The 8,214-nt window shown below is 35.9% G+C and overlaps 1 pseudogene; it reads right to left on the bottom strand.

Annotated features, from left to right (window-relative positions):
* Positions 1 to 4,660: 4,660 nt before the first annotated feature.
* Positions 4,661 to 6,280, bottom strand: LOC106774722 (annotated as a pseudogene).
* Between the last annotated feature and the right edge of the window lie 1,934 nt (positions 6,281 to 8,214).

Raw genomic sequence — 8,214 nt, 5'->3', positions numbered from 1 at the left:
CAAAATGCATTAGTCTTGGCCAAAGACAAGTTGTCTAAAATAGTAGATAAATTCTAACCAACATATATAAATTCATTTAATTAAAATCCCCTTATTTCAACTGTACAATTTACATGAAATAATATATTAAGAAGGAAGAATAAATGGAAATAGTAACTTTTGAAAAAAAAAATCAGAAGTTTGTCCCACCAACAACCAACCAACATATGAATTATTTTAAAGGTTAATCACTCAACCCTTTATCGTGGTTTTGGAGTAGTATAACAGAAAAGGAATATATGGCCATGGTCTAGTTCTTATATATAAAAGTATAATTGAAGACATTAACAAGTGAGTATTGTAAATAACTCATTCATTCAGTAGGTGTAAGCACTTGAAGCCATTAAATACTTTATATACTAAAGTTGTCCCACGTATACACATATATTAGTCAACCAACGTAAAAGCTTCTTTTGACAAAAAATGCATCAAATCAAAACATAAATAATTGAAAAAGCATGGGACATCTATATTTCATAACCATGAACTAAGTTTAAAAGATTTAGGCATATTACACTTACGACTAGATTTCTAACATAATAAAACACGAGAAAGACAATTCCCTTCACTTCTCTTCGGGGCTAGTTGAGAAGTATCACAACAACACAACAATTTTAGAGAAGAACTTGCAGCATAACATATATTGGAAAGCAAGATCTCTCTTCTTTCACAAATTTCATATCAACATAATCAAGCTTATATTCACAAGGTCAAGAAGCAAGGCAAAGACGTAAGTCATGCAACAAAGCCAACATACATCAACCATATATCACAACATCAAATAGTAATTCAATGCAGGGTTATAATGTTCAAGACTCATTAATGAATCACTAACCTCAACAACCAAGTCAACATGCTTGCTTGCATTCTCTAGTTTCAAATAATTAAAGAGAATCTAGTAATCAAATGAAATGTTAAGTAATATTTCAAGGATATTACTAGATGAAATTTTATCCATCATCAAAATTGAGGTACGCGTATAGATTCATGTAGCCAAATTATTCCAAAAGAATAATTTCACAAAAATAACATAGACAACAAAAATATGGTCCAAAAATATGGTTTAAATTTAAATACATAAAAACCTTAAATTTATGCAAATATAATATAATCCAACATACCTTCTTTCTGCAATGACAAACTTGACTCTGTTGACCAATTTTCTCCATTGCAACAATACCTACACTACACCAATAAGCTCCAAAAAAAATCAGAATAAGACCAATAAAACACAAGAACCCCTAAATGGTAAAAAAATTTAAAAAACAACTCAAAGTCATTGAACAATAACAAAGGATTGGCCAAAGGAACAACTTAAAAAACCACGTTAATGGTGGTTTTGGCGTTCGTTGGTGCTTCAAAACGGCGGAACGATAGCGGACAAGGCTCTAATGAATGACGACGATCCCACGAACGATGCAAACTTCGTGAACAACTGCTTCTGCTCAGGCGACGCTTGTGGGTGGGAGCACTTTCTCTCTATGGTTCTATCGGAGTGTTGCTCCCTACACCACCACAAACTACTCCCTACACCTCCTCATTCCTATTTTACCCTCCAATAAAATTTAAAGGGTTAACTTTTTTCAACATCCACCCACATCCCTTTAGTACTCGTCAACAAGTGCACCTTTGGAGGTAGGTACAACTTAGAGAATAAAAAGGAAAACTTTTTGTTTGTATCAAAATGCAGATAAAGAGACTACTTAACTCATACAGTAAACAAATACGGCTTGGGAAGCATGGAGTAAAACCAACAAGATTACTATTGAGTAAAAGAAATTACTATTGAAGGATGCTTCATTGGTAACATCATAAACCAGCAAGATTGTCATGGCTCCACGATAATAAGCTGCAACAGAATGTAACATTGTAAGACAAGTCTTCCTTTCATTAAAGAATTTGAGCATGCAGTAAAATTTGATTTCTCCAAAGTGTTTAAAATTGAGTAAAAAATGAACTTGATAGATTAAAGAATTGTGTCCCTCAATGAAAGTATAATACAAGCCAGTGTGCACTTTAGATTTACGAGTCCATGAATTAATTAGGGTTAATTTTTAAGGTTAATTTCAACCTAGTAAAGAAAAATAAAAATTAAACATAGAACCCAAAGGCCACAATGGAAGTTCGGACATCCGTTGGGCCTTTAACGAATGCCCACATCCGTTGCTGGATGTCGGTATCCGTTGAAGGCCCAATGGATATCCGACTTCCGTTGTGGCCTTCGCAGGCTCCCCAAAAACTCAAACAGTGGCATATACAATGCACAATAACAGCAGCAACAACACAACACATCAAATGCAACACACTACAGAACACAACAAACATCAAATACATTAAAGAATGTAGGGTTAAATATGTTTTTAGTCCCTAAACTATCAAGCCATTTTGTTTTTAGTCCCTCTTTGAAACTAAGGTACAAATCAGTCCTCCAACTTTTACAAACTTTGGTTTTAGTCCCTGAAACTTAACACCGTTAAAACCTTGGTGATGTGGCAAACGTTTCTGTCCATATGGATTAACACTTTAGCCACGTGTTGCTCGTTTGTGTGATCTGTTAAGATAATTTCAATTGGGAATTATTTTGTAGTTTGAAATTGTTTTTTTTATTAAGTTAGGGTTCGTTCTTTTGTGGTGGAGGAGGACATAAGTTAGGGTTCGTGTTTGTGCTTGCAATCGTGGTAGTAGTCGAACTTCATTGTCTTTGCTTAATCTTTGAAGGGAGATGAAAGCTGATAGAGGAGTTTGCACACCAAGGAGCATAGGTTCTGGAATGTCCCAAACATGTGGATCCTCTTCTCACTTAGTTTCAAAAATGTGTGGTTGTGGGGAAAGATTGTTGTTATTGAAGGCAACTACATTGAAGAACAAAGGGAGACTATTTTATAGATGTAGAAATTGGGCAGTAAGTGAGAAGAAATGCCTTATTTTTTGTGTTGATAATTGTATTTGTGATTCGTAATTTTTTTTTGCAGAGTAATTCAACCTGTAACTTCTTTGAATGGGTTGATGAAGGAGCTTTTGAAATTGAAGAAAGAAGGAANAGTGAAGAAGTTGAAGTCTGTATTGAAAATNNTGTGTCTGATCTAAGGAAGAAGAAGGAGAAGTTGAAGAAGAAATTAGAGCAAGAGAGAAAAAATTTCAAAATCATGTTGGTGTTTTTTGTATTGTCATGGGCATTAACANCAATGCTTTCTATTNTGTTTGTCTTGAAGATAAATTGTAATTAGATAGGTAATGTTGTGTTGTGGATGTACTTTGAAGTTTTTAATTCAATAAAATGTGGAAGTTCAGTTCAAGCCTAGTTAAATTCTGCCCCTGCCCTGAGTACAGATAGNTAATGTTGTGTCTGTGTCTGAGTACAGATATCAAATTGGTTGAACTTGTGAATGTGACAATAACTTTAAGAAGCAATTAACATGAAGTGTGTTTTCCAAACTCAGAATGCAGCAATTGGTGGTTAAAGCAATTTTATTTGCTGTGAAATTATGCAGAACTGTGAACTTATGCAGAATTGAGTGGTTGAGATGGCACTTTTGCAGAAACCAGTTTATACAATCAGTATTATGATCTGAGCAACTTTCTTTATCCAATTGTGACTTGTTCCAGCAGTGAACAAAGTTTAAACAGGTGTAATTCTCATTTTCACTATGTCAGTTGCTTTCAATCATCACTCACTGCACTGTTACGGTTTTTGACCCAAAATTTAGCAAGTAACATATGCAAATTTTGCAGAACAGCAATTGGTCAAGTAAGTCAGTTTCAAGCATATTTGAATGACTAAATCAAACTTGTTTGAACACAATTACATCCAAAATTGCAAGTGTATCAGATTTGGACTATGTCAGTTCTGCTACCAGCATTTTTACCAGCATTTTTAAGCAACTATACTAGTCAAATCTTGCAATCAAAACTAATTAAACTTGAACACAATTAAACTGAACTTAATACAGTCAAAGAAATTTGCTCTAAGTGGCAGAAAGTAATTTGGATGATTGAAAGCAAGTGTTAGGAAAATTCTGCAGATCGGNAGAAAATATTAAATGCCTAACACTGTAACAAAAATATCTAAATATAATTAAAGCCATTAAAATGCAACACTAAATTTAATGGATGAAAAAAAAAACTACTAAACATATAATGTAAAACATTCCTAAAGCAAAAGAAAATAAAATAAAATAAATAAAAATTAAAGTTGCACCCTAAATTCACGTGATCCATGCTTTTTTTAAAATGAAAGAAATTGAAACCCACACTAGTGCAGTAAAGGGAAATGGCACCGGTTGTTTTTGTCTTTCCGCACCGGTTCTACAACCGAGGTATATGCAGGCGAGGCAAAAAGTCTACCACATTTTGCATCGGTTTAGAACCGAGGCATAAAGATGTATGTTTTTACCTCAGTTGAAATGCAACCGAGTCAGTAGAAGATGTTCCTTATTTCACTTTTTTTTTTTCACCAGATTTCTGGCCTCAGTTGTTATTGGACCGATGCAATAGAGGAGCTCTTATGGCTCAGTTTGGAGTTTAACCGAGGCAGTAGAAGAATTTTTTTTTTCAAATATCATGCTTTTCTAGTAAAAATATTGGAACTAATATTTTATTCTCTTTTAAGGAGCAACATTCACTAATACAATAATGAAATAACACTAAGGCCAGGTTCTGTTAAAACAATATCAGATGCACTCCGAGCTGCATCAGTTCCGTCAGCAACAGCTATACCAATGTGGGCCTTCTTGAGTGCATGCAGGTGCGTCATTCACTACATCACCAGTCATTCCATAAATGTTTCCTGGCTTGCAAACGTTTCACAATCTCATACTTGTGCTCTAGCAAAATATACATCAATATGAGAAAACAAACACATATTGATAAATTCTTCCAATTTATAATCAATCTTTCATCNAATATATGATCACCAATAGTATTAAAAACAACCAATTGCAAAGATGAAGATAGAAACACACCAGGAAAAACACCAACAAACCCATCTACTTTTTCAATCAGTTCATCAATAGGTAATGCAGATATGGATTCATCCTTGTCCTGCCCGAGCAATGCAAATGAAGGATACATATTTAAAGAAAAGTTTTTTTAATCCCACAAATACAAGAAACTTAAGTTTTTCAACATATATGTAACGTACCTGTAATCATTTTAAAATTGACTCCAAGGTTTAGTGCCCTGCGTATTGTTTCTACACTATCATGCCTAGGTGGGTCAAACAGAGGCAAAAGACCAATAAACTGCCATGGGCCACCTAGACTCTCTTTGTTTCCATGTAGAACGTCCTGTATAAAATGGAGAAAGCCAAGTAAATATCTCTAGCATGAAGTACAAATATATATTAGTCTAGTATCATGTAATAGTGTATGCAATGAATCAATTACCTGGAATGCTACTGCAAGGGTAAGTAAACCACGCTCTGTAAATTTATCTATAACTGCATAATTAAGGCTCTAGCAGTCATGTCATAATTGTACAAATCAGAATGAGAATAATAAGCAAGACTTCAACAAAAATTCATGAGAAAAAATGCTAGTAGGTTACCTGTTCTGGTGCACCTTTGCTTACTCTGCATTTTACCATCACGATCAATATATGTCAATGTCGTTCTCTTATCAATGGGATTGAAAGGAAGTAAATGGACTTCTCTGATACCAAGACGAGCCTTAATAGAAGCAAGATAGAAAAGAAAATTAATATACAAAGATGAGTACAAAACAAAAATTATGATGCAATGCATATTATAGCTACAGAGGATTCAAGATAATAAAGACGCCATCAAAGGAATTAACATATCAATGACTAACCTCTTTTGGTTAACATCCCAACTATGGCAGTGTCTATTGCATCTTGATTCTCAATTGTCCACCAAACAATATAACCAATTAATCACTTTAATGCAATGTAGTCATTAGAATAAATTGGCCTTTTCCATAAATTTCTTTATATATCAATTTTTAACAAATACGACGTTGTATGGTATATAGTTTTATAATTATAAATATGATTAAGTTTAAATTTAATGTTAAATCAAAAGAATAGTTAAAATTGAAAATATCGTCACTAAAATAATTATTTATATTTTAAAAATCTTTTATTTAAAGATTAAAATTGAAAAATAAATATGACCACAAAAAAAATCATATAACCAATTAATCACTATTTCTAGCAAATGTCCACCAAACATACTTAATTGAACCTAACATACCTGCTGCGATGGCCTATGAGAACCAATGGCCATAGTCACTCAGAGAACTGTGGGCATGACAATTGGGATTCCACCAATGAGAAGCACAAGAAGGTTATCAATTCTAGGGCGATATTGTCGATCTTAGATGGGATACATAACAATAATCTCAATAAACATCCCCACGGCAATTGAACATATGCAGAAGTTCCCAATTGCAGTCAAGACCTAAATAACTAGCAGCAAAAAAAAGAACATATGAAATCTCTTTAAGCACAAAAACAACATTCAAGAGCAGCAGAAAATAGAACAAATGAATTCTCCTGAGCACAATAACAACTTTTAGAGTTCACATCTGCATCTTGAGTTTGACCACAATTATAGTCACTAACTTGATTACTTCCATGACCCAAATGATCTAACTTATGCTCCATGTTTGCATTTTGCTGCAGTGAACTACTACTGCCAAGGATTTTAGTTTTTGATTCCAAAGCTGGACTAGAAAACACTGCATCATTCTCAATCACAGTTTTGGACTTGTCAGGTTGGGAGTGAAACCCAGGGTCATTATCAACCTGCAATAATAATTAAAAATCAAGGATCGTTACTCCATTCACATGAGTGCTCACACCCACAGATATTGATGTTTGACTCATGCAAATTGCACACGGGAAAATTGTTGGATACCTTTGCATGGTCGTGTTTGATTTCATCACCCTCAACACTGACGAAGATTCACCTCCACCTCCACCTCCTACCCCCGCCACCCTTTCGAAGCCTTCACCGGCTTCTGTCCCTCATGCCTCTGTGAATGTCTCGCCCTCCTCAACCCCAACAACAGCCCTGCCACTACCCACAAACCTCCATCCATCACCGCCGCCACCCTTAAAGCCCCCTTTCGCCCACCCGCCCTCCCGAAGCTACGCCAGACAAAGTCCTTTTCCGCCTCTAAAAATGAACCTTTCTCTACCTCCTTCGAACCCCAGCGCAAGTCCTGCGACGTCTGCGTCTGCAATACCCACTCCAACCTTTTCCACCAAGACCTCAAGCCCCAAAACGACAAAACCCCAAAGAAACTCCGACATTGGCCCTCAAGCCCTCAAGCCCCCAAAACGACCTCAAGCCCTCAAACCCTAAATCCCCTAAACGACATTCGCCCACGAGAAACTCCGATGCTGCACCACCGCTAGAAAGTCAAAACGCGAACCCCAGATTTGCCATCCTTTGGCGGTGACGAGAGAGAAGAAGAAGAACTCACCGCCGTAGCCGTTGGGCTTGGCGATGACAGTAGACAGGCCACCATCCGTGACGACGGAGCTTCATGAAGATGGCCATGGAAGATGAAAAAGGGAAATAATCGATGAAGGAAGTTCCAATCGGTGGAAAATGAAGAAAGAATAACTAATCGGTGAAATCAGTGGAGGAAGGCATTTAACGGTAAGGAGAGAGATATTCAATTGTTTAAACGGCCAAAATGGTAAGAAATTGGACGAGAGATGTGGGAAACCTAACAGAGGTGAAGAATAGGGTTTGCACGAAGATATACCTCGAGAAACCGTGACTGAAGATGTGGGAGGAAAAGAGACATATATGCCTCAGTTAGAAGGCAAACTAAAACAAAAAAGCCCAATGGCATCGGTTCGTAGAAGACCGAAACAGTACAGCTATGTCGAAAGCTTCGGTTTTGTAAATAACCGAGGCAGTAGAGTCCATAGGCTCCGGTTTTCACTGAACCGAGGCATATAAGTTTGTTTTAATTACAAAAATGCCACCGCGTTTTAATATGTTTCGGTTTTGTGAGAACTGAGGCATATTAGGCGCGTTAAAAGACTATTTTTTTACTAGTGCCACATGGCTGGTACCGTGTGCACATGAATGCAAAGGTAATTTCTAAATTCAAATAAAAGTAACATAAGAAAACCATTTTCTCTTGAATCCGTGAGCTCCTCTTCCCAAGACATCCAAATTCATTTTTTTTATTCAATGAA

Source organism: Vigna radiata, chromosome 10 (assembly GCF_000741045.1).
Source record: "Vigna radiata var. radiata cultivar VC1973A chromosome 10, Vradiata_ver6, whole genome shotgun sequence".
Taxonomy (NCBI): Eukaryota; Viridiplantae; Streptophyta; class Magnoliopsida; order Fabales; family Fabaceae; genus Vigna; species Vigna radiata.
Note: the sequence above shows the minus strand (reverse complement) of the source record. Positions and strands in the feature narration are given on the sequence as shown.